We start from the raw sequence: 14,753 nt of genomic DNA on the forward strand, positions 1-14,753 counted from the left end.
ACAATAACTAAGATATGGTAATAACCTAAGAGTCCACTGATGGATGAATAAAGAAAATGTAGTAGGTATATACAATGGAATATTATTCAGCCGTAAAAAAGAAATCCCTGTCATTTGCAACAACATGGATGAAACTTGAGGACTTTGAGCTAAGTGAAATCAGAATGAGAAAGACAAATACAGTATGATCTCACTTATGTGTGAAATCCAGAAAAGCTGGACTCATAGAAATAGAGAATAGAATGGTGGTTGTCAGGGCTGGGGAGGGGGAGGTTAGAGGAAATGGGGAGATGTTGGTCAAAGGGTAAAAACTTCCCATTATAAGATGAATAAGTCCTGAGGATCTCATGTACAGCTTGGTAACTATAATTAACAGACTGTACTATCTACTTGAAAGTTGGTGAGAGAGTAGATCTTAAAAGTTCTCCCCACAAACACACACACATAAAAGACAGCTATGTGAAGTGACAGATGTGTTAACTAACCTTGTTGTGGTAATTATTTCACAATATATATGTATATCAAGTCATCATGTCATACACCTTAAACTTACACAATATTATGTGTCACTTATATCTCAACCACTAGATCTTTATATAATCAGAAAAACTCTTAGTAAATATTTAAGCAGAGTGGGATAGAATACAGGGTATGGAAATAAAGATTAGTCTTCAAGGTTTTTTTAAATAAGGTAAGCATTTATTCAGTGTCTATAAAATATCCATACCTGCCAGATGCAGTGTCAGGCACTGAAAATACAGTGAAAAAAGACATGTGCCCTACTAGGTATTTACCCCAAAGATACAAATGTAGTGATCCAAAGGGGCACCTGCACCCCAGTGTTTATATCAGCAGTGTCTACAATAGCCAAACTGTGGAAAGAACCAAGATGTCCCATCAATGGATGAATGGATAGAGAAGATGTGGTGTATTTATACAATGGAGTATTACTCAACCATCAGAAAGGATGAACTCTTACCATTTACATCAACGTGGATGGAACTGGAGGGTATTATGCTGAGTGAAATAAGTCAATCAAAGAAAGACAATTATCATATGGATTCAGTTATATGAGGGATAATAAGAGCGCAGAGGATCATAGAGGAAGAGAGGGAAAAACAGAACGGGAAGAAATCAGAGAGGGAGATAAACCATGAGAGACTCTTTTTTTTTTTTTTTTAAAGATTTATTTATTTATTTATCTGACAGAGATAGAGACAGCGAGAGAGGGAACACAAGCAGGGGGAGTGGGAGAGGAAGAAGCAGGCTCATAGCGGAGGAGCCTGATGTGGGGCTCGATCCCATAACACCGGGATCACGCCCTGAGCCGTAGGCAGAGGCTTAACAACGCTGCCACCCAGGCGCCCCGAGAGACTCTTAACTATGGGAAAGAAACTGAGGGTTACTGAAGGGGTGATGGGGGGTTGGGGTAACCGGGTAATGGGTATTAAGGAGGGCACACATTGTGATGAGCACTGGGTGTTATATGCAACTGATGAATTACTGAACTCTGCATCTGAAACTAATGATGATCTATATGTTGGCTAATTGAATTAAAATAAGAAAAAAAAGTCATGTGCCTACCTGCAGGGAGCTCACATCTGAGGGGAGACAGCTGAGCACATGGCACACTGTGACAAGTGCTTTGACATGGGAAGGACTGAGGGGAGTATAGATGAGAGGCTCCTAAACCCCACTGGGAATGTCAAAGGAAGCTTTGCAGAGGAGGCAAGGTCTGAGCTGGGTCCAGAAGGACAGGTAGGAGTTACCCAGCTGGCCAAACTGAGGGAAATACATACCATCTCAAAACAAACAAAAATAGCTATGGAGCAGGAAAAGTCTTTAGAGAAACATAGGGAGAGCATTTCAAATATTCCAAGGACCAGAATGTCTTCTCTCCCTAGAAAAGCCACAGAGGGAGAACACAAGATGGCAGTGGTGCGATGGGATTGCACAAAGCAGGGAGACCTTGAAGCATCTGACAGAAATTGCAAATCTAAGAGAAGTCAACAAGATATGGGTGGTCACGTGCCCCTTGGGGTGGGGGATGGGGAAAGCGAAGTGACAGCACCTTCATGGATGACAAGGTAGCATTATGTATTGAGAGCCTCAAAAACATCCCTGGTTTCTGACCTAGTAATTCCACCTTGAGAAATGGATTCTAGGTGAAGATTTTCATACAAGGATGTTTATAATGGCATTATTTTCAAATGCTGAGGAACTGGAAACAAGCCAAGTAATGGTTAGATGCACTGCAGCACAGTGAAATAGCAGATGGCAATTATAATCATACTCTTAAACAGCACTTAATGATAAGGAAAATGCTCAGGTTGTAATTTTCAAGTGTAAAAAATAGGATACAAAACTGCATGTACAGCATGATTCATTTTATTAAAAATGTACCTACATATGTATGTACATGTGTGTATGCAAAGAAAAAAGACTGGAAGGAAAGATATCAAAATATCAGCAGTGGTGACATTACAAGCGGTTTTCATTTTATTCTTTAAGCTTTTCTTTATATTCCAAATTTTTATCCTATGTACGCCCTGCTATTATCAGAGAAAAGTAACATGTTATAAAAGAAAATGCTAACAGAGGCTATCTCTAGAAAAAGAAGTTAAAGTTGACTTTTAAATTCTTCATGCTATCCAAAATATTTTCCCAATATTTCATGCTATGACTAGTTATGACTCTTTAAAAGAAATCATTGAAGAGCCGTTTTTACTAGGAATCCAGAATGCTTAGGGAACAAGCTGCTATTTTAAGAGATTAGTGATTAACTCACCTGCTGAGAACAGGTGTCAGCTTAGCAGAGAATGACATGGTCGCTTCCTCCCCTATCCCCAGCGCCAGAGGACCTCCTATTGCCCTTCCACCTTTTCTGCCCCATGCACCTACCTTTGAGAATGAGAAGTCGGCAAGACTTTTGACCTTGATCTGTAATCTGCAGGCTTAACTTTCTTATGCCTTTTCTCTGTAACCTGGCATTAAGAGGGTTTGCAGGTGGCAGGGCAAGGCCGCCCATTAAGCCTAGCAGATACCCCTGGAATGCTGGGAGGGGAATAGCTCACATAAAGGGGATCTTCTAAAATAAGTACTCTAATCCCTTTGTGTAAAGATCTCTTCTCCTCACCGTTCTTCATTTTTGTACCCAATTAGCTAACAACAATTCTTCAGCAAGCACATCCCTGGCAGGTAAGTATTTGGAGGCTGGAATGCTTCCCCTATCTTTCCTTCTCCTCTGTGTATTAGTTGAGCTCTATGGATTTTGAAAAGCATTCTTTTGTTGGAGGAGACAGAAGCTACACTCAGTGTCATTCTCCCGTGGTCTTTATCATCTACAGACATTGCACTAAATTTCCCAAACAGCAGGCCTGCACCTTCCATCCTCTTCTTGCCCCAAACACAGCTTTTTAAAAAAACTTTTGCTTGTCTTTGGCCTTTTTTTTTTCCAACCACAAGCTTTGGCTTGTTCTGAGCTTTAGCCTTCCTGACACTTTTCTCACGGGTATGACAGGCCTGGGCCAGACATTAGTTCCCATTGCACCCCATCTCCATGGGATTATGTTCACCTCACAGTCTAAAAATGTTGACTATATTTTGTTTCTCAGATCCTGTACCTGGTCTATAGTGTACAGATCTCGAAGCCTGTGGACACTCCTTCTAACCCATTCACTTGATGCTTCCACCTGAAAATGTCTCTGTTTTCATATTCCTTTAGTACTATGGTTATCCTCAATGATACCTGGTTTCATGGTTTTATTTCTCCCCACTCCTTCCAATTTGGGGTGGAATCTCTCACTTAGGTAGGTGTTTCCTGTCAAACAAGTCTTCCCAGATTTATGCAGCACACTCAGTAATCTCTGCCAGAAGGGCTGGTATCAAAAGCCACAATCTAAAAACCAAAGCCTGCTAGTTAACAGTGGGAGTAACCAATACTTCAATTTTCATTCCTCATTATTCTTCACAAGTGGTAACCTTTAAAATGGAGGGTGACATGTTTATAGCTTCTGCCCACCTCTACTCTTAGCCTTCCATGTATTTTATAAGGTCCTTCAAAGCCAGTAAAGATATATATGTGGCAGCGTTCTTCTACCGCCAGCACTCACTCCTTCATATATAAATCTATAGGTGTGACTATTGATCAATAGTACTGATATATACTAGTGGGTGTCGGCTACATCCTGCTTGCCTGTGTGCTCCGGACTGACAATTCGCCCCTGCTCCCTGTGTCAGCCCACGGGGTTCCCCTGAAGGGAGTTGGTCACCAACTCCATGACTCACCTCTTCCTCACTGGGCGGGAACAGCCCTGCGGGCTCCTGCTTCTGCCAGCGCCCGCCACTGCTGTGCTCTCTTGCTGTTGATGAGCCTGGAGCTGCCAGGCAGAGCACAAAGCTGCGCCCTTGGCCCCAGATCTCCTCTGCAGAGTTGGGGGAGACCCAACCAAGCCTTTCACCCTCTCTGCAAGCAGACAGAACCCACTGTGCCTGCGGCGTGAATTGCTTGATTAGGCAGAAAGCTAAACATGGCGCACCCTGCAACAATTCTCTTGGCTTTCAGACTTTCTGCGTCCTTTGTGACTCTCCCTGTTAAAATGCGCTTGTTCACCAGTTCATTCCCTAGAAAATCCTTTCATAGTTCCCTTAAGAAAACAGCTCTTATTGGGACACCTGGGTGGCTCAGTCGGTTGGACGTCTGCCTTTGGCTCAGGTCATGATACCAGGGAAACTGCTTCTCCCTCGCCTGCTGCTCCCCCTACTTTGTGCTCTCTCTCTCTCACTCTCTCTCTCTGTGACAAATAAGTAAATAAAATCTAAAAAAAAAAAAAAGAAAACGGTTCTTATTGTATGTCGATATACTGCAACAATTAAAAAACAAAAGAAAACAGCTCTTAAATCAGGTTAATCAGAACAAATCAACTGCCTCTCACTGTTGATAATTATTAACTGTAGCAAGTTCTCAACCACCAATGTTTAAGAAGCAGCAAACTTAGAACACAGGGACAGCTTACACACACAACGGTCATGATATTCCTCGCACCTCTTCCCACCCACGCCCATTTGCTGGGTCTCCCAGAACCAGGCACTCAAGCGGGGTTTCTGAAATGCTCCCATCCTCACCTAATCCATGTCTTACTTATCCTTCAAGAGCCTCAAGCCTCATCTCTACAGCTACGAAGCTGTTGCTACACAAGAGACCTCTGAGACAATCTCACCAACCCCACCTTTTACCTGTAGCAGGTACAAATTTTCACTCACCCACTCAGATGTGGAAGATGTGATCTTATTACACTGTAACTGAACTTAGTGCGTGAGTGCTCATTTCTGCTTCATCTTGCCGATCCAGGGTCATTCAATCACCTTCAGGTTTTTTCTCTCAGCTCTTCTTGGGCTAATACTCAACCAGTTCAGGATTCTCTCTCTCTATTCTCATCCTCAACAGCCACACACAATCTAAGGTCAGGTGGGATGTGGGGTACAGTTTAGGTTCCATCCTAGCAACTGGAATTTTGAGGAAATGGAGTGTCGCAATCCTCTCTCCATGCTACTCTAGCCAGCTTCTTGCTTGATCCTTATTGCCAGGCACTGGTGTCCACAGCTGCTGTCAGGGGTCCTTCAAAGCCTCCAGAGTCAATGGGCTGCATTCTCCTTACCTAGGCATACAAGATTTAGCAAATAAAAATATAGGAGACAGGTTAAATTTGAAGTTCAGATTAACAACAAATGATGGCAGCGGGGAGGGTTGTCTAACCAGCCACCAGTCCTCTCTCAGTACTTTCTCAGAAAAAAGAAGTAGAGGGACCAAGACTTCCAGGCTTCCCCCATGTAGGGAGGACTTGACACAGCTCATCCCTCCTGCTATGTAACTGGAAGGAAAAGCCAGAGAGAAAGCCACCGCTATGCGTATGACATTCAAACACACTGTGACCTCCTCTAAGAAGCAAGAGCCCATACCCTGGAATCGCCAGGGATAGGCCGGTGATGGGTATTAAGGAGGGCACATATTGCATGGTGCACTGGGTGTTATATGCAAGTAATGAATCATGGAACTTTACATCAAAAACTAGGGATGTACTGTATGGTGACTAACAATATAATAAAAAATTATTATAAAAAAAAAAAAAAGTTCCTCTTCATGTTTAACAGGTATAGAGCTTCAGTTTGGGATGATGAAAAGTCCTGGAGATGAATAGTAGTAATGATCACACGACAGCGCAGATGCACTTCATGCTGCCGAACTGAACACTTACAATAGTTAAAATGGCAAATTTTTATGTTGTACATATTTTACAATTATTTCTAGAAGTCCCTCCATGGAGAGAAGGGAAGTAGGAGAAAAGACAAACACTGCCTTCCTGAATCATGGATTAAAAAGTAGGGTTGCATTCCCCTCCTCTGACTTCTAGCAGTGCCCTCCTCTCTGCTTTGGTTTCCCCCTTGGCTAGAGGTCAGATTGCTGCCCCCAGTCTGACCTCGTCTGTCACAACTGCTGTTAGAAGAGAGTCAGCTGTGCCAGAAGCTCTCCTAGAAATTGAGGAAGTCCCTCCTCGAAGTCCTGGCAAACCTCTCCTCACACTTCATTGGCTCGAATTGGGTCTCATGCCCATTGGCTACCCAATCTTTGACAAAGGGGATGAGAGTCCTATTAGACCAGTCAGTCGCAGACTTGGAACCGAGCAGGGATCAGGCTTCCCTTGAGCAGTAGGTTGTGGGAGAATAGGGGAGGAGAGATGGGTTCCTACCCAACAATGGGCCTGTTGGGATCAGGACAGGGAAAATGGATAGACAATCTAGCATCCACAACATGTGGACCAGGTAGGGTGGAATTGCACTGTCTGGTACTTACTTGGGTATTCCCAAAACCTCAAGAGGCAAGAAGCTGAGAGTCAGAAGCCAAGTATTCCATTCTGTGACACCTCCCATGCCCAGCCACCCTCCCTCCCCCTGCCCCTGGCAAAAATAAAAGTCTTGAGTAAATTCTATTCAAGCAATTTGTGTGAGCTCTGCATGGCTGAATCCTCAGGCACTCTAGCCCTGCTCATACTACCCCGTCCTTAGGCCCCCCCACCATGGAGCCTGTTTTGCTCAAGGATGACCTGGTGTTCCCCAACGATACTCCCTGCCAGCCTGATGCCTTCTATGTCCTCAAACAGGAACACCTGTTACACCAGTGTGGCTAGTAAAGGAAACTCTTTTTAACTGTAATAATGTAAACATGCAATTGGATTGATTAGATAGTCACTAAACATGTGGAATGAGGCATGAGACAAAATTACATAGATTTGGGAGGGACTTAAAATGAATGTAGGAAACCAAAATGTTACAACCCACTAAAAAGCAGTAGAGTAAACTGGAAATGAAAGTAAAATTCAGTATCTAGTGTTCTTTCAGGTCTGAGGGCCCAGAAGAAAGAAGTTTTATAAGAAGTTTTGAAAAGCCAGAGAAAATTGTACAAGCTCATCTAATCCAACAGAGATTCTTTCCAAAATAAGAAGCGAAAAGGGTGCTTCCCTAGAGGAAGGATGGAACCTTTCTAATAATATTTGAGTGTAAGTTCACAGGTGCAGAAATGGAAGGGGGTCTGGAAAAGATAGTTAAAAATCGACACGCTGTGCAACAAACAAAACAGATGTGAAGGAACATTTGTCTGAGGACTTTGTACCTGACCCCCTCCAGTAAATACACCACACATCATTTGAATGCTTTTTAATGCTTAAAAAACCATAATTTTGAGAAAGTGTGTCTATGACATGGTAATATGTGCTTATTTGTTTGGTAAAGTGTGTCAATCACTTATTCAACAAATATTTTCTAAGCACCTACTATGTCCTAGGAACAGCCTTGATATGTGTGTCTCTTATATAAATGTGGTATTATAAATGTTTAAGAACCATCTGAAATGAAAATATACTTTTCCCACACTCTAAATAAATTTACGCCAAGGCATTTCGATTAGTTTAACCTGCTTGTTTCTTTAATTGTGCACTGAAAAATTGGACATTAAATTTTTCTAAATTAATTTCAAGGTTTGTAGCAATATTATAGCTTTTACAGACATCAAAGCAATAGCTCAGAGCTATTGTAAAATAATAAGCAAATATACTAAACTAGGGAAAGAATATGGCCATTTTTAATTGAGTGTTCATGTTCATTATTAAATATCAGAAGAGGATAAGTAAAATAAATTCTCATATCAGTCATTTTTTGAGAGAGAGAGAGCAAGAGAGTGAGGGGGAAGGGGTAGAGGGAGAGGGAGAATCTTAAGCAGGTTCCATGTCCAGCACGGAGCCCAACACAGGGCCCAATCTCAAGACCCTGAGATCATGACTTGAGCTGAAATCAAGATTCAGATGCTTCACCAGCTAAGCCACCCAGGCGTTCCCATATCAGTTGTTTTTACTTATGAAAAGAATTGTTGTGATAGTTTTCAGTTCTGTCTATTGATCTGTTTGATAACTTGGTGTTTTATTATCTTATTACTTGCACTAAGAATTTCTTTGTGGACCTGAAGAAATATTCCTTTGAAGATCTACAAAAGGTCAACAAGTACATGAAAAGATGCTCAATATTGGGGCACCTGGTTAAGCATCTGACTCTTGATTTTGGCTTGGGTCATGATCTCAGGGTCACGAGATGGAGCCCATGTCGGGTTCCAAGCTCTGCATAGAGTCTGCTTGAGATTCTCCCCTTCTGCTCCTCCCCCCCTCAAACAAATAAATAAAATCTTTAAAAAAAGAAAAGATGCTCAATATCACTAGTCATTAGGGAAATGCATATTAAAACCACAGTGAGATATCACTTCATAACTCTTAGAATGGCTATCAACAAAAAGATAAGAAATAACAAGTGTTGGCAAGGATGTGGAGAAAAGGAAACCCTTGTACACTGTTTGTGGGATTGTAAACTGGTGCAGCCACTATGAAAACAGTATGGAGGATCCTCGAAAAACTAAAAACCAAACTGCCATATGATTTTATGCCAGCAATTTCATTTCTGGGAAATATCCAAAGCAAACAAGAACACTAATTCAAAAAGGCATATGCACCCCCATGTTCACAGCAGCATTATTTACAATAGCCAAGACATGAAAACAATATAAGTGTCCATCCATGGATGAATGGATAAAGAAGTGGTGGTATATATACACACAGTGGCATATTATTCATCCATAAAGAAAAACAAGGAAATCCTACCGTTTGTAACAACAAGGATGAAACTTGAGGGCATTGTCCTAAGTGAAATAAGTCAAATAGAGGAAGACAAATACTGTATGTTTTCACTTACATGTGGAATCTAAAAACAAAGCAAAACAAATTCATAGAAAAAGAGACCAGACTTCTGGTTACCAGAGGCAGAGGATGGGGGGAGGAGGGATGGAAGAAGATTATCAAAAGATACAAACTTCCAATTGTAAAACAAGTAATTACTAGGGGTGTAACTTACATGATGACTATCGCTAACACTGCTGTATAATGTTTAGAAAAGTTAAAAGAGTAAATCCTAAGAGTTCTCACCACAAAGAGAATTTTTTTTCTTCTTTCTTTTCTTCTTATTGTATCTATATGAGAAGATGGATGTTAACTCTATTTATTGTGGTAATCATTTCACAAGATATGTAAATCAAGCCATCATGCTGTATGCCTTAAACTTCTACAGTGATGTATGTCAATTATTTTTCAATAAAACTGGAAAAAAAGAATTTCTTTGCAAACAATGTAAGCTAATTTTCATGTGCTATTGGATATATACTTATAAATAGAAATTTGCTGCATTTTACTGTGCTTTATAACCTTTCATAAATTGAATTTTTCATTTTCAAATTTAATCAATTCGAATTATTTATGGCTATAATTGTGTTAAGTAAGAAAGTGATTGAAGTTAAGATTTTGAAAAGCTGGCCATAAATTGAGCAACATTAGTTTTAAATGGAACTGTTCCATTGTGGGTTTTATTATTCAGCCATATGAATAGTACTGATAGAAATTATCTATGGTGAGCATAATCATTTTTATTTAATTGAGTTTTACCTTTGTCGATACACACTTTGTTTAAATATAATATACCTATAAAAAATATTGTTCTCTGGATTGCTGTGGTGCAATTGTGCAATCTTTATGCAATGACAAGCTAGGAAAAAACAGTGTGGAGTATTTCGTGCATCGAGTTTGGGTGGATACTTGCAACCTGAATTAAATTATGCTTACTGGGGGGCGCCTGGGGGGCGCAGTCGTTAAGCGTCTGCCTTCGGCTCAGGGCGTGATTCTGGCATTCTGGGATCAAGCCCCGCATCGGGCTCTTCCGCTGGGAGCCTGCTTCTTCAGCCTGCTTCTTCCTCTCCCACTCCCCCTGCTTGTGTTCCCTCTCTTGCTGGCTGTCTCTCTGTCAAATAAATAAATAAAATCTTTAAAAAAAAAAATTATGCTTACTGGGGTCTCATTGGCAACAAACGAATTTCACTGCTACACATACATCTTTAAATATAGTTCTAGGACTATACCATTGGTGTCTGAGAATACAATCTAGCAGTATGCCAAATACTGGGCGCAAGAGCCCTAACCTCAGTATCCTTGGAGAAGAGAAAATGGCAATCTGATGGAGGCTGTGGTTGGCTTACTTAAAGATTTGGTTTTATCCTTATTTTGACATGTGATTAGTAAGTGATGAAAGGAGATAAACAAAGATCTGTCTAATTCTAAAGTTCTGTGCACTTTCCACCATATGCTGCCTTGGCTATGTGTGACCAGGAATTTGGTCCAGGTCACAGGCAACATGGATTTTGGGTCTATCCTTCCTCCTTGTTCACCCCCTGTGATCCTAGACCCTATTTGGACATTGTGTTTGGTTAAGTAGCATTTCCATCTTTCCCCTTTATTATATATCCCTCCTGCTCTCCATATTTTTCAAATCGCCCTCTTCTGCCCCTCTCCTCTGATTATGTCTAATTCAGCTGGAAAGTTAGCCTTTCTCATTTAACATTTCATCAGCAGTGGGGTGTGGTAGAAAGAGTACAAACTCACTTTTTATCATCAGAGACATCTGGATTGGGAGTTCAGTGCATCCCACTTGATTTTGGGCAACCATAACTTCCTAATGTAGTCATTGGCAAAATGGAGATGATGATGATGATGATAAATGGGATAATACAGCCTGTGGTATAAAGGAGACCCCACACTCCAGTACACTGGCTCTCACCCCTACTCTTTGATACCATGTTCCGCTGTCATCAGATGAAACAGGGAGACTTTCCAGTTTATTGCTTGCCTCATAAGTTTGCATATGGTGATTTCTGATACACAGTTTCCTGGGGTTTTTTTAAAGATGTATTTATTTATTTCAGAGAGAGAGTGCACATACAGGGAGTGGGGGAGGGGCAGAGGGAGAGGGAGAGAGAAAGCCAAGCCAACTCTGGACTGAGTGCGGAGCCCCACTCGGGGCTCAATCTCATCACCCTGAGATCACGACCTGAGCTGAAACCACGAGTCTGATGCTTAACCGACTGCACCACCTAGGCACCAGAAAAAACAGAAAAAAGATAAATATTTAATGCATTTCAGAATCAGGAAGTCTTTTCAAAGCATAAAAGAATTGGAAGAAACAAAAAGTAAATTGCTTTTATAGGATCCCTACCCTAGTAAAGCTAATATTCTAGCTATTCTTATTTCTGTATTCTTCCAGGTAAACTCTAGAATTATTTTGTTATCATCCCCCTGAATAATCCCATCAATACTTTCACTAGGATCATGTTAAACTTGTAGCACTGTGATCAAAGCTGAAGCCAAGACCTTTATCAGCAAAGCAAAGGTTTTTCCAGGAACCCCTAGCAATTTTCTGCTCACAGAGCAGAACCCAAAACTGTCACAGAAATGACTACCTTTCTTAGCAAAGGAGGCTATAAAAGATATTTAGCCTCCAGCTTGCTGAATGGAGGTGAGAGAAGGGAGATGAGAATGGATGTTGAGTGAGCTCCCCTGCAGGAACTGCCAGAAAGTCACATGGAAGAGGAGACAGAGGCAGGAGCTGCAGGAGCTCTTTCTGTGAGCACCTGGGCAAGACCAGACACAAAGATTACTGCTGTGGGATGCAGGCAACATGATGCACATTGCTGAGAAAGCCACTCTGCCCCTATTTGTTGCAGGCCGCTGAGCAGCTTCAATACTCTGAGGACCAGGAGCAGCCGCTAGGGAGAGTAAGTGTGCCTTACAGATCAAGAAAGTCTGGAGCAGCCAGCAGGGCAGTGGTCTTGTGAGAGCCCTCTCTCAAATGCCTGTGGGTATTGCATCTTTGGGCAAATTCTGCTGGCTGCCTAACCAACAGCCATGTCCCTTTCTCCATTGCTAACAGAACCACAGTTTTGTTCTGTCAGCCATGTTTTCAGCCAGAAGAATGAATGAATTCCTCCCATCCACGGATGAATCATGTTTGATCAAAATCCATCATGCAGTTGCAATCCCCCTTGGACAGTGATTGGTCTAGAAGTGGGCAATACGACCCAGCTTTGGATGATGAGATGTAAGGGGAAGTTGGCTGGGAGTGGTTCTAGAAAAATGTATCTTGCCAGAATAAAAAAAAGAAGTACACCATCCCTTTCATCCCTGCTCCTTCCTCCTGCCTTGAACATGGTTATGTGCGGACACTATGCTTGAAGCTATGGTTCTTCTGACTTGCATCCAGAAGGCAAGAGTCTAAGAACAAGAAATTTTCCCAGGATGGCAAAAATGGAAACATAGAGCCTAGGCTTGATGATTTTCTCAAGGATTTTCTCAAAATCCTTGATGATTTTGAGAAAGCCAGTGTGCATCACTCCTGGAACTGCCTACCACTGGAATGATGATGAGAAACAAATGTCTTTATTATTTAAATCACTGTTGGTGGAGTTGTTGTATTACTTGAAACTGACAGGATTTCTGTTACAACCCTAAAAAAGGAGAACAGAGCAGAGCATTGTGAGTTGGCTTGTTCTTGAGTAAAGACCTGGGAGGCAGAAGATGTCAAGAGAAGCAAATGAGCCAGCAGAATCTGGGGATTAATATGAATGCGACCTCTTCCCAATACCCACAGGCAGTGAGTCAAGTTACACCTAAAAAGGGATTTGAGAAGAAATGACATTTTTATACAATACAGCCTTCCATTTTAGAAAGATAATGTATTTCTCAATTATTTAAATCTCTTCTATCCCTGAGTTTTACATTTTTGTCATATGTGTCCCACCTATGTCTTGTTAGGCTTATTCCTAGATATTTTGTGTTTGAGGATGTTGTCTCTCTCAAGATGTTGGGGTTCCCTAGGGCTCTGTCTTCTGTCCTCTTGCCACTGCACAATGGCCCTGGATGATACCTCCTCTCCTGGCCCTTTCCCAACTACTACTTCAACTTTCTCTTTCTCCATTCTGGGAAAATATCCTTAACCTCCTAGGTACATAGACTTTTTCCTGGACTGTTTTTTGGAGGTCATACAACCCTGATTGACAGGAAAAGGTAACATTTGGAATCCAGTGAGCTTGAGGTTAAAACGTGTCATGTCAGCAATTGCTAAACAACAGTACATCAGATTAGGTCAAGAATTTGTGAAATGTTTGTGCCAAGTGAAATGTCAAAGCACAAAGTGTGTGAAAGAAAAAAATCTCTGTGCCAGTCAAAATGTCATTCTGCCTTGCAACAAGTAATTTATTCCTTTCTGTCTTTATCGCCGTTCTTGTTTCACACGTATTAATGTTGCCTCTAAGTAATTGCAATTAATAGTGGCATTATCAGTGGTTAAGGGCAAAAACTAAAGAGCTAATTTAGAATCACTCAGTCAATTTGGGCTCTTTTTGGAAATGGAATTTGTTAACCCAGCCTTAAAAATAAGCCCTTACCTGATTGTCCAAAGCATTCACACTGCAGCCATTATTTGTTCTTTTTTTGTAATATGTAAAAATTTGTTAATTTTTGTAATATGTAAAAACAAGGCACAGAAGATAGTGAAGAATAGATGTTTTTTAAATGCTGTATCTGAGGAATTGCACACATGACAGAAATGCTACATATATGATTACGCGATCAGGTAGCCCTCAACAAATGGAAGGCCAGTAGCTTGTTGAGTTGATGGTGAAGCGGACCTCCATAATGTTTGCTACCATTTTCCTACTGGTTTTAATTTCTAAATTGGCAGAGCTCCCCAGAGAACATGGCTTCTTTCCATTCCATTTGATTTCTCAGAGGGCAGCTTTTTGTTGCTCAGTCATGGCCAAATAGCGGGGAACAGGTCCTGCTCTTGATGTTACAGCTGCCTGGTTAATAAACCAAAATGTTTCTCTGTAGACATCAGGGCCAGGACTAGGGTGAGGCAGTGGAGGTGCCCATAGCACAGCACTTCAGGAGGGTCCCCATTCTCAGGTGCCACCCTGCACTTATATGGCCTGAGGTGAATGCTTCCTAAACTGTTGTGCTCCAGGCACTGCACTTGCCTCATCACAGTCCTGGCCCTGGTAGGGCATTATTGTTGCCCTTGGAATTGAAGAAAAAGACAGTAAAGAACAACTGGGAGTAAAGAACAACTCTGTGAGTCTTCTGACAATGGTGACTGAGTTCCTACCCAATTATGTTAATTCCACATATTAGAAATTGAACAACATGAATTTGAAGAGTAATAAGAAGCCTGTAATTGCTAAGATGAGAAAAGCTTCTCAAAAAGAGAGTCCAATTAATGGCTCAGAACGGGCCCAACAGAGTGTAAGGACCACGTAGGACCACTATGTTCCAGAGTTTGGG

The 14,753-nt window shown here is 41.4% G+C and overlaps 1 long non-coding RNA gene across 1 annotated transcript in view; it reads right to left on the reverse strand.

The window, feature by feature from the left end:
* Window positions 1-1,164: 1,164 nt before the first annotated feature.
* LOC123788403 (uncharacterized) overlaps window positions 1,165-14,753 on the reverse strand; it is a 38,080-nt gene continuing 24,491 nt past the window's right edge. The window contains exons 5-6 of the long non-coding RNA XR_015727878.1: window positions 10,209-10,383; window positions 1,165-5,657 (exon numbers count right to left, since the gene is read on the reverse strand). This is a non-coding gene — a long non-coding RNA (uncharacterized LOC123788403). The remainder of the gene's footprint in view (window positions 5,658-10,208; window positions 10,384-14,753) is intronic.

The sequence above is a fragment of the Ursus americanus genome, chromosome 20 (assembly GCF_024610735.1).
Source record: "Ursus americanus isolate L20-20 chromosome 20, mUrsAme1.1.p, whole genome shotgun sequence".
Taxonomy (NCBI): Eukaryota; Metazoa; Chordata; class Mammalia; order Carnivora; family Ursidae; genus Ursus; species Ursus americanus.